This window comes from Lemur catta, chromosome X (assembly GCF_020740605.2).
Source record: "Lemur catta isolate mLemCat1 chromosome X, mLemCat1.pri, whole genome shotgun sequence".
NCBI lineage: Eukaryota > Metazoa > Chordata > Mammalia > Primates > Lemuridae > Lemur > Lemur catta.
Window position 1 is genome coordinate 54,763,316 of NC_059155.1, and position 18,718 is coordinate 54,782,033.

Below are 18,718 nucleotides of genomic sequence, written 5' to 3' on the forward strand. Positions count from 1 at the left end.
TCTTCACTCTTTTATCTCATTATCTGTATCCCTTGTAAATCTTTTGATCAGGATGGTTTTTTGTTTTTTTTTTTTGGTTATGTTTTGTTTTGTTTGAGACAGAGTCTCACTCTTGCCCACACAGCAACCTCAAACTCCTGGGCTCAAGCAATCCTCCTGCCTCAGCCTCCTGAGTAGCTGGGACTACAGGCATGCGCCACCATGCCCAGCTAATTTTTTCTGTATATATTTTTAGTTGTCCATATAATTTGTTTCTATTTTTAGTAGAGACGGGGTCTCGCTCTTGCTCAGGCTGGTCTCGAACTTCTGAGCTTAAACGATCCGCCCGCCTCGGCCTCCCAGAGTGCTAGGATTACAGGCATGAGACACCGCGCCCAGCCAAGATGGGCTGAATCTTGACATTCTTTTTGCACCCTCTCAGGCACATAATGCCAATAAGAACTGTTTTGTATGCCAGCCAAAGAGAGACTGCCAATGGCTATGTGGCAGCTTCCCTGGTGGGAAGGCCCTGAACACAGCTGGCAGCGAAGCTGATGCTCGTAGCCCTGGGAAGTGTAGACACTGATTCTGAACTGGGTTTTGCTTACCTGGTAGAAGATGAAAATGCCCAGAGTACTACAGAAGAAGCAGAACAGAGGATATTACATGGATTAGGATGGCCATTCATCATTCCTTCGAACCAAGGAATACACTGTACAGCCCGTAATGTCCAAAAATGGGCAGAGAGATATATCTTCCTTAGAATAATAGTTTGAGAAAGAAGTAGAACCAGTAAGTAAAATTTGGTTATCTAAAATGGGGAGAAAGAAAGGCATGAAGGGCTGGCTTACTTCATGAGTGTGTGTTCACATTCAGCATGAATAGCACTAAAGGAATATCACCACTAGATGTTCCTGTTTTTCTGGTAGGTCTGGGGAAGAGGAGATGGGAAAGGATGCTGGTATGACTATGCAATCCTTGCCAAGGGAGGAGAACACTGGTATAATGACTATAATTTTTTTTTCTTCCTCACATCACCTCAACATTTTTTTTCTTTTCCCTTACCTGATGCAGTGGTTGCAGGACTGCAACTACAAGTGCTGGAAGCAGGATGATTGTGAAAAAAAAAAAAAAAAAACTTATGTCAGAATTCCTAAGGGCCTGGTGGGAGTGAGTTGTGCTTCACCCCATTTGGCAAAATTGGAGTTTACATTGAATGCAGCTGTATTGCCTGCTGGCAAAAATAGCCCACTAGTTGTATGCCTGTGTAACCTTACCCCATCTGAATGGAAATAGACTGAGGGGGAGACACTTGCTAGACTAGCATTGCTGCCTGCAGTCTAGATGAGCACAGTGGGTGAACTTGATGTCCCGTACAAAGGTGGAAAAGTCTGTGTATAAATGAAGAGAAAGAAGAATAGTAGCTGAGGGTAAAGGAATGAATAAATGGGTCACGTAATGAGGAAAATCCAATATTACGTTAGTGCCCCCAAACAGGCTCAAAGCAAGAGATGACATCTCCTAGCTCAATTATCCCAGATGCCTAAAAGGGTGAAGCTATATATTTGTCAAGACCACTTCTGGTTTTGGAACCCTACAAGATTGAGTGGAAGCCTGCAAACTTGAGACATATTTGTACAATATGATGAACTGCACTAATTATTAATGATTGAATGAGATTCTACAAATGTGGCAGTATCTTTTGACTTGTATATCTGTTACAGAAAGTTTTGTACTTGTCCTTGAGGCCGAATCAGTGAGAACAAAGAAGGACAAGTAGTTTGAGGAAAAGGAAAGAGAAATTTATTAATTTGCTAGCAAATAAGGAGGGCAGTGAACTAGCATCTCACAGACTGCCATCTTGACTTTTAGCAGAAAAACAGGGCTTTTTTTTTTTTTTTAGACAGAGTTGTGTTTTGTGGCCCAGGCTAAAGTGCTGTGGCATCAGCCTAGCTCACAGCAACTTCAGACTCTTGGGCTCAAGCAACCTTCCTGCCTCAGCCTCCCAAGTAGGTGGGACTACAGGTGCACACCACCACACCTGGCTAATTTTTTCTATTTTTAGTAGAGATGGGAGTCTTGCTCTTGCTCAGGATGGTCTCAAACTCCTCATCTGAAAGGATCCTCCCGCCAGCCTCCCGGAGTGCTAGGATTATAGGCGCCCAGCCAAACAGGACTGTTTGAAAGTGGGGTTTTCAGCGGTTGGGCTAAGGTCTGTGAGACTCAAGTCACATGTCCTCGCTTCAGGCTATTGTTGTTTAACTATAACTGGTGGTTTTGGTCCACTTTATCTCCAGTGATAATGATCTCGCGACCCTTGTGACCTTTGTCCTGACAATTCTGTGGCAGCCTCTCCTGTGGTTTAAGATACTAGAAAATAAACAGCAAAAAACACTTTTCTGCCCCTTTGATTACTGGCCTCTGGCAGGAATGCAGGTTTTAATTCTCAAAAAGTGTGGGGGATTTTAAGGAGAAAACTCTTAAAACATTTTGTTGCCCTTTTCCAGACCTTAACCTCTGCTACATATCCTTTTGATGTAAGGGATATGTGTTCTAAGATGGGGTGGGGAGGATGGACTGTGATATTGTAAAACATGTATTGGGTGTTTGTCCCCATTTCCCAGCACACAACTCCTAAAATCCTTAGAATCTTTTTTTTCTTATTTTTATTCTTGTCATTCCCTTCTTTTTTTCATGTACCATACCACAAGATTCCTTAGAATCTTCAAAGAGGTAAGTGTCTCTTTTTGTATACTAATGTTGACTGATGGCTGACAGCCCCAGGGTGGCTATAGGCTGGGGCATGGTCACCAGACAGACAAAGGCAGGATTGGAGGGTTAGGATTTTCAGTCCTACCCTCTCCAACCTCCTGGTAGGCAAGAGAGATTGAAGGTTAAGTTGATCACCAATGGCCAGTGATTTAATCAACCATGCCTAAGTAATGAAACTTCCATGAAAACCCACAAGGACAGGGCTCAAAAAGCTTCCACAGGCCGGGCCCGGTGGCTCACGCCTGTAATCCTAGCACTCTGGGAGGCCGAGGTGGGTGGATCGCTCGAGGTCAGGAGTTCGAGACCAGCCTGAGCGAGACCCCGTCTTTACTAAAAATAGAAATAAAAAAAATTATCTGGACAACTAAAAATATATATAGAAAAAAAATTAGCCGGGCATGGTGGTGCATGCCTGTAGTCCCAGCTACTCGGGAGGCTGAGGTAGTAGGATCGCTTGAGCCCAGGATTGTTTGAGGTTGCTGTGAGCTAGGCTGACGCCACACCACGGCACTCACTCTAGCCCAGGCAACAAAGTGAGACTCTGTCTCAAAAAAAAAAAAAAAAAAGAAAAAAAAAAAGAAAGAAAGAAAAAGAAAGATATCTAGCACTTGGAGGTTCCTGGAGGGCAGCATGGAGCCAACTGAATGGACCCCTAGTTGGCTAAGGGGACTCAAGAAATACCCGAAAGCTGAGTTGCTGGCCAGGAGGTCAGACCTGCCTCATCATGCCCTCTTCCCTTCTCAGAGATAGCCTTTGTAACTCATTAACAGGTCTAAGGCTATGCAAGACAAAGCTTGAACCACACCTGCAGGCCATCAATTTTCCCAAAAGATCTCATGGTGACTTATCTCTGGTTAGCAGACTTTCTTATGTTAACTTAAAACATTCCAAGCCTTTAGACAAAGTTTCGTTTCTTTATTTATAGATCAAAGAATCTTTAAACCTGTAAGCTCCCACTTTGAGATGTCCTGCCTTTTTGGGCCAAACCAATGTTTGTTTGGCTTTCCATGTATTGATTTAATTACTGTCTCCCTGAAATGTGTAAAACCAAAGTGTAACCCAACCCTGGCGAGACCACTTGCTCAAGGCTTCTTGGGCGTGGCTCTGGGCCATGGTCACTCAAACTTGGCTCAGAATAAACGTCTTTAAATTGTTTTACAGATTTTGGGTTCTTTTCCATTGACATTATTTTATAATAAACCTATAAACATTTTTAAAAAGCCAACATGTCAAAGATAGTGGAATGGGAGAAAAAAGCCTAGGCTATTTTTTTTACAAAAAATTATTTCTTTTAATTGACAGATACAAATTATATATATTTATTGTGTACAACATGATGTTTTGAAATATGTATAAATTGTGGAATGACTAAATCAAGCTATTTAACACATGCGTCACCTCACATACTTCTTTTTTGGTGGTGAGAACACATAAAATCTACTCTTTTAGCAATCTTCAAGAATACAGGCCGGAGCCAGGCGCCGTGGCTCACGCCTGTAATCCTAGCACTCTGGGAGGCCAAGGAGGGTGGATTGTTTGAGCTCAGCAGTTCGAGACCAGCCTGAGCAAGAGCGGGCCTCCAACACTTGTTATCTTTCATCTTTTTGATAATAGTTATTCTTACAGGTATGAGGTGAAGCCTAAGTTCTTTTTTTTTATTTCACTTATTACTTGCCCAGGGGCCATGCTAATCTTCTCTGTATCATTCTAATTTTAGTATATGTGCTGCCAAAGCGAGCACAAGCCTAGGTTCAAGTATAGGTTCTTTTTTTTTAATTTTATTTTAATTTAAAAAAGGTAGATTTGGGGTCTCAGTCTTGCTCAGCCTGGTCTTGAACTCCTGACCTCAAGTGATCCTACCACTTGGGCCTCCCAGAGTGCTAGGATTACAGGCATGAACCACCATGCCCGGCCAAGCCTAGGTTCTTGATGACCTTGTTGAGCAGCCCATCCAATGTTAGAGTTTGTGTCCCTCCAGATTTCTTGTTATGTGAGAAAGAAAAATAAACCTCCATCTGTTTAAGCTACTGTTAGTCAGATTTTCTGTCACTTGCAGCCCAAACCATTTTGGACCAATACTGTAGATTTTAAATTTTATTAGATTCTTCCAGATTGCTTTGTAAAAACAAAAAAAAAAAGATACTAATGATTCATACTCCTATCAGCAATGGATGCATGAAGGAAAATGGACATTGATCTGGAATTTATTTTGTAATGGCATAGGGTAGGGATCTAGCTTTGCTTTCTTCTTGCTGGATAACCAATTTTGAAAGCACCATTTATTAAATAAACTATTGTTTTTCCACAGAATTGAAACTGAGATAAATTTATATTTTCTGTAGTTACTGCTTTTAATTTCTCTATTTTCTTCTCCCTTCCTCCCACCCCCCCATGTCCTCACCCCCACCCCCCATTTTATTGTCTCAGGGGAAGGGATGTGGCAAGCCAATCTCTTTGTTTTTGTGTTTCAAAAGCCCAAGTCCTTGTGGGAAGAGGATTAGCATGTAGACAGTGTCTTGGCCAGGAAATATACAAGAAGGATTTTATCTGGCCTAAGGAGAGATTCTGGCCCTTCTTGCCTTTTAGGGCTGGGGTTAATGTAACGCTATCAGGAAGAGCCTTGGGTCCCTATTAGAGGGAACCCATGTCCTACTTCCTAGCACATCCTTGGGTAGACTTCAAAACCTGAGAGAACAAGGGCTGTTCTAGGCAACCTTAACAAAAATTCCCAAGCCACTGGGAGGGCCCCAGTGTAACAAGGGCCTACCAAATGGGAAAGGAACACTGTGGGAAGAGGCAGTGGACGTCTGACTGCCTTCCTGTGTGGCCTGAAAACCAAGGATTTAATGAACCTCTTCTCCTAGGCCTCACCACCATGTAATAGCCCAGAACTGTGGCTTGAGCCTGGGATGGAGGAACTTCAAGAAGAACTGAGGTTATTTTCCAACCCAAAGGAATGGGGGATCTTGGAGTCCAAAGTTAAATGAAATCATAGACAATAAAGAAAGATACAACAAAATGTTTAAAAGCATGGACTCTGAACTAACCTAACTGGGTTCAAACTCTAGCTCTGAAAGTTACTTACTGTATTACCCTAGGCAAGTTATTTAACCTCTTTGTGCCTTGGTTTACTAATTTGAAAAATGGTGTTAATAGCAGCACTTACCTCAGAGGATTCAATAGGTTTGTATAAAGCACATAGTAAATGTTATTTAATTATTAGCTGCCATTATTATAATTATTATTATTCACCTTAGTGGGTAAACTATGATTCCTATCTGCTACATGAGGGATTTTGTGACAAGACTGTTTCTATATTTTTTTTCTTTACCTCCTGAGATTTCCACATCCTAGTGACAAGACTGTTTTGAAAGACTATTACAGAATGTTGGAACAGATAGAGAGAGGTCAGTGGAAGGAAGGGAGGGAAGGAGACAAGGAAAGGCAAGCAAGCAAATGAAGCCTGGTTAGTTAGCCCAGCAGACTGAATTTTCTTTTCTTTTTAAAATAATATCTCATGTAACTTGTTGAATATGGTACTGAATGTGAAAAAGAGATTGGTTATATGGGTACTCAAAGTACAGTTTCTACCGAATATGTATTGCTTTCCCCCCATCGGGAGACTAAATTTTCTCATTCCCAAAAGAATATACAGTGTCAGACTGTACATTTCTAAAAGAACTGATCTTATTCTGGAGAGGGAATGGCTTTTCCAGCAACCCCAACTCAGGCTCTGTAGTCTGGCTATCACATGAGGACTTTGCAGAGGAGTTAAGATTCTGAACATTTTGCAAGCTTTAGAAAAGTGATGTGGGCTTACTCTTTTTTAAGCTTTCCAGGAGTCAGTTGCCAATGCAAAGGTATTTACCTTAAATTTGCCCCCTGATATATGCCCTGGGCACATGTGGAAAGACTGTGTCTTGGAAGAAGTGACCAGACTTCATAGGAAGGCTAGAGAAATTTCATTGTCCAGCCTGAAATGTGGAGTGTTTCTAAGTCAGTCACTAAGCCAAAGATAGCTGCTCGTTTCTTTTTTTCCCCCGTTTTTACTAACCTGAGTATAGTTGCTCATTTCTGATATAGACAATGCTTGCCCTTACTCAGGGGATACTCAACTTGTGTTGGGAGGAAAGAGAGCCTCCTGGGAAGACGTTAATAACCCTTAGATGATCCAGGTGAGAAATTCCCCAAGTACCAAGGATTGCCTGGAGAAGAGATCACCCAGGCATCCAAGCCCTGGGAGTTACTGTCTTGAGCAGGGAGCACCTGGATGAGAAGTACATTTTCTTGGCTGGGATGCTAAGATTTAACAGAGGGAGAATGTGTCTCAGTACTATCTGGAGAGTATAAATGGATTTTTTTTCTTTCCTGTACCTTTTTCTGTAGCCTTTCCCCCCAAAAAGAAAAAAACCCAAAAACATAGTCAGCTTTGCAGTGTATCTCAGGGGAGGGAGGTGGCATGGCAGGAAAACAAATACTTTTCCAGTCCTTCTGGTTTTTGTGTTCCAAAAGCATAAGTCCTTAGGGAAGGGGGATTAGGGTGCAGGGGCAGAGACCAAGTATCTGGACCAGAAAACTTAGAAGGAAGAAAGATTTTGCACAGGCCTAAAAAAAGATTTTTCTCTTCTTCACTCCCCTCCCCTTGGGAGGAAGAGGCAACAAGAGCAGAGAGATCTCCGTGGGAGTTCAAGCAACATTGATGAGGCTCAGATTCCCAGAAGCAATACCTAGTTGGTGGGAAGACTCAAAAGAGTAAGGGCTGTGTAGAATGTCTAGATATATGGACCAGTAGGTGACATTGGCAAAGAATTCTGTGCCCCATGCATCGTAGAGATGTTGGAGAGGACCATGGCATTTGAAAGGACCCATGTGGGCAGAGGGCTCAGCAGTAACTGCCAGGATCTAAGGAACTAGAAGCAGATATCCTTATCTCACTTTCTATACCTATGCCTGGGCACTCCCTAAGGTCCCCCAAATTATGGTATCACCTGGGTTAAGGGAAATGAACATCATGAATGATTGATACTGTTTTCCCAATAATCTGGTAAAAAGAGGGTGCTGAGTCAGAAATTGAGTTCCAGAAACAGTCACAACTCTACCCATGGCTGCAGCAGTCAGCTACCTGTAAACTTTGAGGTTCATCTCAGCTCCATCTTATTGACTGAAGGAGTTACCATCCTGTGTGGTAGGAAGGAGATCAACGATTAGTAGGGCCCCTACCCCAAACCCTGTTGGGTGCTTGGGTCTAAAAATGATTCCAGTGAAATCTTTTGTAATTTCTTGGCACCAGAGCCTCCAGTAAAAAATGAATTAGATTATTGGAAGGATGTTTTCCTGGAATAATGTAAAGCCAAATTATAAGTGGTTAATATAAGTCAAAATTTTTGTTTGTCAAATAGAAACATCACCAATGCTCCTTGAGAGACAGTAGAAACCAGTGGATAGGAAAGGAATGTTCCCTGCCATACATTAGTGACTAGCTGTAATTGCCCACTCCCCTTTCTGCCTACAGTGGCATCTGTGCTGAATTATGGACTAGATTGTCCCAAACAAGAGTATATATGTCAATAAAAGGTCTAAATTGAGAAGGGCCTGTACTTGGATGGGGAGCTGACTTGATTTTCAGATTTCTAAAGGTCATAAAAGTCGAGCTATTTAATAGCTATTTAACAAGTGTTTGACTGTCAAAGAGGGACTGCCCAGAATAGTTCACATTTTCAAGTATTGTTCTCTATTGATCACATTATCAGGCTCAAAGATGAAGAGGACCAGGCCATAACTGAGCTGAGTGCCTTGCTTTTCATAAAGGTGGACATGTGCAGTGGTGGGGGGACTAGGGCAACATTGAGAAATAAAAATGGTAGCCACAAGTTTCTACTTACCATCTCATGGGAGTCAGGACATACAAAGACTTGGAATAACTTGGTAACCTTTGAAACTTTGAAATTGCCCTTTGGTGGTCGTTTGGCTATGCTTACTCTGTTTTTCCCACAGTAGTCAATGAATCAACAGTGAAAAGGGACTATCTTCAGGGGCAGTGAGGAAAGAAGTGTGAGAGACTCCATCCATTCTTTAGCTAATTGGGACCCTTAAGGTAGAGTGGTGGCACTATTTGGAGACATCACACCTTGATCTTCCACGTTGGCCAGGAAGGAAGATCTCCACAGGTGAAGTGGCTGGACCTCACGGCCCTGACTATTGTTCCCTTAGCGTTACCCTCTGTTGTGAAAATTGAAATATGGGGGTTTGAATTTATCAGGCACATGGTCTGCTTTCCTTACACGTTCTGGCAATACTGGGATTAATAAGTGATATTCAAGAAGGAAGGGGCAGAGACAAGGCTTCCCATTATTACACTCCCTTTAGACTTTGGAAACCTCAGAACCCTAAATTTATTGATGCTGCTAATGAAAAAGATTGAGGTTCTGAGGCCTACAGCAGGAAAAGAAAAAAAGGTGGTTGGAGAGGTGAATAACTCAGTGACAGGGCCTTGAGGCCCAGCAGTTGAAAATATTAGCCTAGTATTTCCCTCACAGCCTCCTACAACCCTCAAGACATCCTGCTAAGGAAGGCCTGAGAGGCATTCAAAAGAAATCCCGCCCTTTAGGAGCTTTCATTCCCCAGCTACACCAGATGTATGTAACCTGGGGGACTGAAAAATGCCTAGGCTCTGGAGTGAGCATACCTGGGTTCAAGTTCTAACTCCTCCACACATAGTTGTGTGAACTGGAACAAGTCGTGTCTATTTTCCCCTCTAGAGCCTGAGTTTCATCCTCTGTTCAGTGAAGATTGTTGATGTGAAAATGACAGAAACAATTCTATACTGCACCTGATACAGCACAGGAAGCAGTTCTTAAGCCACTGCGTGGAGGTTGATGTAAGGTTTTTGGATGGTCGGCGCCAGAGAAAGAAAGAGAAGCAGAGTTGAAAGGGGTAAGCAACCAGGCTTTATTTGATTGCTCCTGGGAGAGGGTAACAGGTCCCAGGAGAGGGGCCCGAGAAGTCACTCCCCCCCAGAGGTTTTGTGTGGGCTTATATATGTTTTAGAGCTGGGGGATGGGGGGTTTTCGGTTCTCTTATGGGTTTAGGGTGGGTATTGAGAACTAGGGGGGGCTGGTGGTATGTATGGATTCCAGGAACTGAGACCCTTACCAGGGTAACCATCCAGGTGTGGCTATTCTTTAACTTAGCCGGGCCCTGCGGGCATTGTTTTCGGCAGGTCTCGTAGGCTTCTTCTTTTTCCCATTAGGGAGGGGAGGGGTGCCCACCACCAGCCTTACAGTTGACATGTAGTGAAAGCTCGGAGGAGGCAGCATTTACTACCAGCTAGAGGATTGGGGAATTTCTCAGGGACGTGGACGGTGGAAGACAGAGAGAGCGGGCCTCAGTGGGAGGTAGCCTTTCCGCATGCGCATAGTCTTAAGAGCCCAGCGGAGCAGCAGGGGGCGGGGCCAGGCTTCAGAAGAGGTTGCTATGGCACCGAGGGGCCAGGGGAGGTTAACTGAACCCTTAAAAGTATTGCTCCCTCCCCCCACCCGCCAACGCCAGGGCCTAGGGCCATTGTTCCTGGCAAAATGGCGTCGGTAATCCCCTTCCTGGTCAGAGACCTAAATAAGGCTGAAGGTGGGATTGGGACTGGAGGTGGGAACAAAAACTACAATTCCCAGGGTACCTCGCACCCGCCTGCGAGGCGCAGGGCACGTGCCCAGGCCTAGCGGTTACATGCCGTCAAAAATCTGCTTCATAGCTTCCCTTTCCCATCCCTGCTTTGGTGGTTGCCCAACCCCCGCGCGCGCGCACTGCAGTCCTGGGGGGTGGGAGGGACATGCCATGGCAGTTGCCCTCGCAACAGAACTGGGAGACTGGTATTTGTAAATCTGTGCTTCGACTTCTAATCCCAAAGCCGGCAGGTATGGGTCTCGCGAGAAAAGCCGGGAGTTGGAAAAAGGGAGTTAGGGGTGGCAGGCGAAAAGGTGCCGGCGGGTACCACATCTCGGCAGACCTACAGCATTTAGAGGCGTGCTGAGAACTGAGAGTGGGTGGAGGGTGGCTAGCATGTAGTATGTGCTTGGACTTTGTTTTTCTCTTTTTAGAGGAGCGGATGAGGCAGCTGTGGAGAGCGCGAGAGCTTCAGAACACAGGAGGTGTCGCGCGTGGCTCCTCACAGAGATTTTCTTTTCGGAAGGGGGAGAAGCCTTTCTCCTCGACGCGCATCCCTCTCTCCCGCTGCGTTGAAGAGGGCGGGGGAGACGTGCGCTCGCTCTAGTTGGCTAGCCACTCTGCACCTCGCTGCGATAGGGGCCGTTCAGAGTTGGGGCAGATCCGTTGGCTTTCTCCGCCCCTCCCCCCTCTCCTTTCTTCCCCTCCCTTCCCCGCCCCCCTCCGCCCCTCTCTCCTAACCATCTGAATTCCCTGGCTGGAGTACGCGTGCGCCTGCTCAGCTCCAGGGCGAGCGCGAGCTTGGGCTCGTACCCCCACTCCCCTAACCCCCGCCCGCTCTTTACCTACCGGTCGTGGCTTGCCCGGTGGGCTCGCGGGGAGACGCTCGCGCGCGCAAGCGCACACGACGCGGAGCAGAGCTCGAGACATCGAGGAGGGGAGTAAGAAGCATCTGAGGAGGCGATAGATGAGGAGGTGGTGTGTATGTATGTGCTCTATTCTACGGTGTGGCTTTTCGGGGGGCGAGAGGAGGCTTGAGAGAGTGTGAGGGAGAAGCAGAAAGAATCAGAGTCTCTCTCTGTGAGAGCCTGTAATCTGGTGAGGGTCCCGGGCCGGCCCGGGCGCTGGAAGAGAGGGAGGAGGCCGGGGGGCGTGTCTGGGATCGGGCTGAGAGATGAATGGGCCGGGGATGAATGGAGGGAGGCAGCGGCGGCCAAGAGTCTGTTCCGAGTAAAAGCCCTAGTGGGGGGCGGCTTGACCGAGGCAGGGTGAGTGCCTTCACCAATAGGTACCGGACGAGGCCGGGCTCCGGTCTTCGGGGTTGTCGGAGCTGCTGTCGAAGTGACCGAATGGGCGAAGAGGAAAATTAAGAGGGGGAAAGTGGGGAACGGCAGGTTTGAGGTTGAGGTACGGTTTTTGTTTTCTTTTTTGTTTTTTTGTTGAGGGGTGGCAACTTTGGGAGCTGAAAGAAGGCCCGGCAACCGGGAAGGTGAGGAGGATTCAGGAGGGGGACCCGGAGAGGGTTGACAAAGGACTGAATGATCATTTAAGTGAGATTGAGGCTACTGCAAGGGAAGACCGCTTCGGGTGTGGGAAGTTGAGTAAAGGGTCAGTGGGTTGTATTGATGGGAATGGTGTGGAGGGAACAGTGGATTTAATTTAGCGGTTCAGCTGATGTGTGAGGGACTGGATGGGGTGAGGGATATTGCTGGCTGGTTGTGTAAATGTGTTCCGTTCAAGGAGATTGAGAGTTGTTTTTTGGGAAGGGGTGGTGTGTGTTCTGTGATTGACCAGTTAGGGATGGGGAAGAGATGGTATGGAGTTAGGATGAAAGTGATAAGGTGGCTTCACTGTACTGAAAGAGGTTTTGTTTGCTTAGTTAATAGTGGTGAAACATTTATGTAGTGGGGTGTGGGTGGAAATCCTGCACGTGTGTATCTCCATATCTTGGGAATTGAGAGACGTTGTTAAAATGAGACTGAACCCTCAAAACAGATGTGAGTGGTATGGCTACTCCTTAAAGAGTTACTGTTGATTGAAACAATTATATGAATAAACAGTGTTTTACCTTTTTTTAAAATCTATATTAAGTTGTAATACTAAGAGAACTTCTTGAAGAGGTCTTAGTGTATGACGTAGAGCAGCAGGTGTCTTTTTGGCAGTCTCAATCCTTTGGATTGACGAGTTTATTTTTTATTTATTTATTTTGAGACAAAGTCTCTGTTGTCTGGGCTAGAGTGCCGTGGCGTCAGCCTAGCTCACGGCAACCTCAAACACCTGGGCTCAAGCGATCCTACTGCCTCAGCCTCCCGATTCGCTGGGACTACAGGCATGCGCCACCATGCCCGGCTGATTTTTTTCTATGTATTTTTAGTTGTCCAGCTAATTTCTTTCTATTTTTTTAGTAGACACAGGGTCTCACTCTTGCTCAGGCTGGTCTTGAACTCCTAAGCTCAAGCCATCCTCCCTCCTCAGCCTCCCATAGTGCTAGAATTACAGGCGTCAGCCACCATGCCCGGCCTGATGAGTTTAAAGATTGTCTAAACTCTACGGTCCAAGGGAAAGGTAGCTTGAATTAAAGATAGAAAAAATGCACTAAAGCTGATTTTGAATGCTAAAATAATTATACATGATTTTTTTTGGTCTTCTTAGTTTGTCTTATTTGAAAATTGGCACTTTTTATTGTGAATTTGAATTACAACAGATTACTTGGACATTTTGTTCTCCGAATACATTACTTATCTTCCAGTAAGGATGTCTTGTGATGGTCTCATTCTGTTCTAGGTCAAAATTAATAGTTACAGATTCTTACCTTTTTGTGATTATTTTTACAAATTTTACTGACATGTATTCAATTCTCTTGGAAATGTTGCAAATCTGAGGACATCCCCATGCCATTTTTCTTTTATCCTGCTTTGATGTTGGAAAGAGTGTAATCCTTGTTTTGGCTACCCATAGTTCAAATATAAAAATTAATGCTGTGTTTGTAGTCTCTCAGATTGAGATGAATAAAAATTAGTGTATTAAATGATACAGTAGAAGTATAAAGGTACTGGTGAGAGCCTGGAAATCTTACACTAACTCAGCCAAGCAAAGTGGTCTCCCAGTTTTGAACTAGATGTTCCTAGAGTGGAAGGACATTTAAGTTTTGAGGCTTGAAAGTATAAACATAGTATATTTGGGGAGTGGAATGAGATGAGGCTGGAATCTTAGTTTGAGGCTAGGGTGAAGGACTACCCTAAAAGAGTCAGGAGGCCTTGATTGTTTAAAAAGGGGAATAACATAAGCAGACTTGTGATGTTCCTCTCTGCCTTTGCTTCTGATGCCCCTCTCTACCTGGAATGATCTCACTTCCCCTTCCTTTGAATTTGAACTCATTCTTCTAAGACTTCTGTCATCAGCTATTTCTGAAAGCTTCCCCTTTCTTCCTTTTTCCATTATCCTCTATCAAGCTAGATTGGGTGTTCCCCCCTTAGAGTTCCCATTCACACCTTATACATAATTTTATTACTGTAATTCAGTTGGCAGTCAGGCAGGAAAGGTGTTTCTCCCTTATGTGAAACAGAAAATGAAGCTCAGAAAAATAAGACTTGCCCTAGAAAGTAAGTGGTAGACCCTGGAGTTCTGACTTCTAGACCAATGTTGATCCTCATATTACAAGTCTACATTTGCTGATATATTTATTCTACATTGTTAACTTTCTTCCATAAAGTAGAGGAGTTTCTGTTTTTACTACATTGTTCATTGCTTAGCCAGTAAATGATAAAGCCAATGGGTGCAAAGAACCACAGTAGGCAGAAGTAAAGAAAATGAGGAATGTTATATTAATATCATGATCAGATTTCTTGGTAGATAATTGAATTAAAATAATTAATGGAGGGCTTAAATTTTGTATATATGTTTTTGTAGGGGGAGGAATTGTGTATAAATAAAAAAACCCTCTTTTTTTCAGTCTCTCATCTTAGTAAAACAGCTCTATTTGCAGATATACTTGATTATGGCTCTTGGCTAAAAGCCAGAATTCTTCCAAAGGGGTGGGTATTTTTCATCTTTGAGATCATAAAATTTATGATACTGTTAGGAGGTTAGGAGATATGTGAAGACTATAAAGCACATCCATAAAGGCATTCATTCAGAAATTTTCAAAGCTTCAAAAGTAGAATTGATACAATTTTTAATTGTTTTGGTAGAGCTTGTTTTGAGATATTTGGTTTAGAAAATGTTGAGATAAGTAGAAATAGAAACAAAGCACATTCATTGTTTTCTGTGTTTTAGCATGGTAACTTTTAAAAATCGTGATAAGGCTGGGTGTAGTGGCTCACACCCGTAATCCTAGCACTCTGGGAAGCTGAGGTGGGAGGATTGCCTGAGCTCAGGAGTTCGAGAACAGCCTCAGCAAGCGTGAGACCCTGTGTCTACTAATAATAGAAAAATTAGCTGGGCGTCATGGTGCATGCTTGTAGTCCCAGTTAGTTACTCAGGAGGCTGAGGCAGGAGGATCCCTTGAGCCCAGGAATTGGAGGTTGCAGTGAGGTATGATGACACCACTGCACTCTACCTGGGGCTACAGAGTGAGACTGTCTCAAAAAAAAATTGTGATACAATTCATAAAACGTAAATTTAGCATTTTAAAGTATGTAGTTTAGTGGTATTAAGTAACTTCATGATGTTGTGCAGCTAGCACTACTGTCTGGTTCCAAAACATTTGTGTCATTCCAAAAGAAAACTTTGTACCCAGTAGGCTGCTACTTCACACTGTCTCTTCTCACCAAGTCCCAGGTGACCATTAATCTGCTGTCTCTATGGGTTTGCCTATTCTGGATATTGCACATAAGTGGAATCATAATATATGACCTTTTGTGTCTGGCTTCTTCCACTTAGCCTGCTTTTGAGATTCACCAGTGTGGTGGCATGTAGAAGTACTTAACTCCCTTTTATGGCTGAGTAATATTCTGTTGTATGGATGTACCACATTTTATTTATCTGTTCATCAGTTCATGGATATTTGGGATGTTTCCACTTTTTGGCTTTTGTGAATAGTGCTTGTATGAATATCATGTACAAATTTTGGCTTGAACACCTGTTTTCAATTATTTTGGGTATGTACCTAGGAGTGAAATTACTGGGTAATATGGTAATCATCTGTTTAACTTGTTGAGGAACCACCAAACCGTTTTCCACAACAGCTACATCAATTTACATTGCTGCCAGCAATGTGTGAGGGTTCCAATTTCTCCACATCCTTGCCAACACTTGTTACTGTTTTTTTTTTAATGGCCATCGTAGTGAGTATGAAGTGGTATCTCACTGTGGTTTTGATTTACATTTCCTAGTGATTAATGATGTTGAGAATCTTTTCATCTGCTCATTGGCCATTTGTGTATCTTCTTTGGAGAAATGTCTGTTCAAATGCTTTGCCCATTTTTAATTGGGTTACCTTTTGGCTGAGCTACAGGAGTTTTACATATTCTGTTTACTAGTCACTTATCAGATATATGATTTGAAAATAGTTTCTTCCATTCTGCGAGTTGTCTTTTTCTTTTTTTTTCCTTTTCTTTTTTTTTTTTTTTTTTTTTTGAGACACAGTCTTGCTCTGTTGCCCTAGCTAGAGTGCAGTGGCACATCATCATAGCTCACTGCAACCTCAAACTCCTGGGCTCAAGCAATCCTCCTGCTTCAGCCTCCTGAGTAGCTGGGACTACAGGTGGGCACCACCATGCATGGATAATTTTTTTCTATTTTTTTTTTTTTGTAGAGATAGGGTCTTGGCTCTTGCTCAGGCTGGTCTCCGACTCCTAACCTCAAGCAATCCTCCCGCTTCAGCCTCCCAGACTGCTAAGATTACAGGAGTGAGCCACCGCTCCTGGCCTTTTTATTTTCTTAATGTGTTTTGATGCACAAAAGTTTTGAAGTTTGATGAAGTCCAGTTATCTATTATTTTGTTGTTTTTGCTTATGCTTTCAGTGTTATGTCTAAGAAACCATTGCCAGATCCAAGGTCATGAAGATTTACTCCTATATTTTCTTTGAAGAGTTTTATAGTTTTAGCTCAGAATCCATTTTGAGTTCATTTTTGTATATGGTGTGAGTTAAGGGTCTAGCGTCATTCTTTTGCATGTGGATTAACTTGAAGCTTTAATCAATAAAATACATAATACTATAAGCACATATAGTTAAATGAAGCTATTTTGTGGTGATATTCAATCACTGTTTGGACAATTATGGGGGAGAAATGTTTCTGAATGCAGTTTTGAAGGCCATGCCTTAGATTTGAAGTGTGGGGATATTCTAAAGCTACTTATGAGTCAGTAAAACTTTTATGATCAGAAAACTTCAGTATGGCAAGCTAGATAATCCTTATGTTAAAGTTATATAAGTGATTTTTTTATTAAGAGTATTTTTGTTCTCAGATTGTGTAGGGTGAAATCTTTGCTTAAAACTAAAAAAAAGATTTGGTCTATAGTTAATCTATTTAGCTAGAAATTGGCATTAGATATATCTTAATAGCAGTCATATTTATGTGTTATATACTAATAGTTTGTGATTGTTCAGATCTGGAACCTATCCAAATATTTTGAGCCAACTTTTTATTTAATATACAAGAGTCTCGGCCGGGCGCGGTGGCTCACGCCTGTAATCCTAGCTCTGGGAGGCCGAGGCGGGTGGATCGCTCGAGGTCAGGAGTTCGAGACCAGCCTGAGCAAGAGTGAGACCCCGTCTCTACTAAAAATAGAAAGAAATTATCTGGCCAACTAAAAATATATATACAAAAAAAATTAGCCGGGCATGGTGGCTCATGCCTGTAGTCCCAGCTACTCGGGAGGCTGAGACAGTAGGATCGCTTAAGCCCAGGAGTCTGAGGTTGCTGTGAGCTAGGCTGATGCCACGGCACTCACTCTAGCCGGGGCAACAAAGTGAGACTCTGTCTCAAAAAAAAAAAAAAAAAAAAATATACAAGAGTCTCACTATGTTGTCCAGGTTGGGGTGCAGTGGCTATTCACAGTAAAGATCATAGTGCACTACAGCCCTGAACTTCTAGACTTAAGGGATCCTCCTGCCTCAACCTCCCAAGTAGCTGGGACTACAGGTGCATGCCACCATGCCCAGCTAATTTTTCTGTTTTTTCTAGAGACAGGGGTCTCACTCTTGCTCAGGCTGGTCTTGAACTCCTGAACTCAAGCTATCTTCCCGACTCAGCATCCCAGAGTGCTAGGATTACAGGTGTGAGCCACTGCACCTGGCCTAGTGGATGTGTTTTAAAACAAGTGTGGGAAGTCTGTGCTTAATCAGCCCCAAGATGATAGTTCAGCTCTGATTATATCCACTGCTGGCCAGAGAATAATTTTTGTTCTGCTGGCTACTGTAGCATTTCCATTCAAAATTAGCCTTTGAAGATTTCTAGCAAGAGAAAAAAACCCTTGAAGATATGTGCTACGGAACCTTTTCCCATCCAAGTACTAACCAGGCGGGACCCTGCTTAGTTTCCAAGAACAAGATCTGGAACATTTAGGGTGGTATGGCCGTAGGCTAAGGAACCTTTTCAAAGGCACTGATAACTTAACTCTGAGGCTATTAGCTCCAGTGAATTGTAGAGTATGACTTACCTGAGATATACCTGAGATATTCAACAAATATTTATTGCATTCCTTCAATGTGCCAGGGTTGGGAGTAGATGAAAAGGAAACAAAAGAGGCAATGACCCTGTCCTCTTGGAGCTTTCGTTACATCAGAAGATGACAGACTGTGAACAAATAAATCATATGAGAAAATAGATGCCAAGAAGAAAACTTTTGAAAGGGTGCTGGGATGTTGGGGGAGGAGCTTATTTAGCTCAAGTGGTTAGGGAGGGCTTCTTTGAGGAGGTGACTTTGAATAGAAACCTGAATGTCAAGAGACCAGCTAAGATCTCCTAGTGTAGGCTCCAGGCAATGAAGTCAAAGACTGACTCGTGCTACCTCTTTTTACCGTTTTCTCCTTCCCAAGTGCCCAGCATATTCTTTAAACTGGCTGTATTATTGAACAAAAATTCTTAGTATACCTTAGATCCCTTCACATCTTCGATTTCTTACTATTTGAAATAGATGAATTACTGTTTTGCTTCTAAGCAAAACAGAACAAAACCAGGTATTTTCCTTATGAGAGGAGGCTGTGTTCCCCAATGGAAATGTTAGTGGAGTAGGAGTCAGCCTGGTCTTGCCTCAGTGTAATCTTGTTTAAGTCTGTAAGCATCTGTTTCCTTATTTGTTATTAAACAAAACAAAAGCCCTACCTACTTTGCAGGGTTTCTTTGCTAATCAAATGAGAAAATA

At 43.3% G+C, this 18,718-nt stretch overlaps 1 non-coding gene across 1 annotated transcript; it reads right to left on the minus strand.

Annotated features, from left to right (window-relative positions):
- Positions 1–4,387: 4,387 nt before the first annotated feature.
- Positions 4,388–4,492, minus strand: LOC123628959. The gene has a single exon (XR_006731838.1). It is a non-coding gene; the product is annotated as a U6 spliceosomal RNA (small nuclear RNA).
- Positions 4,493–18,718: the final 14,226 nt, after the last annotated feature.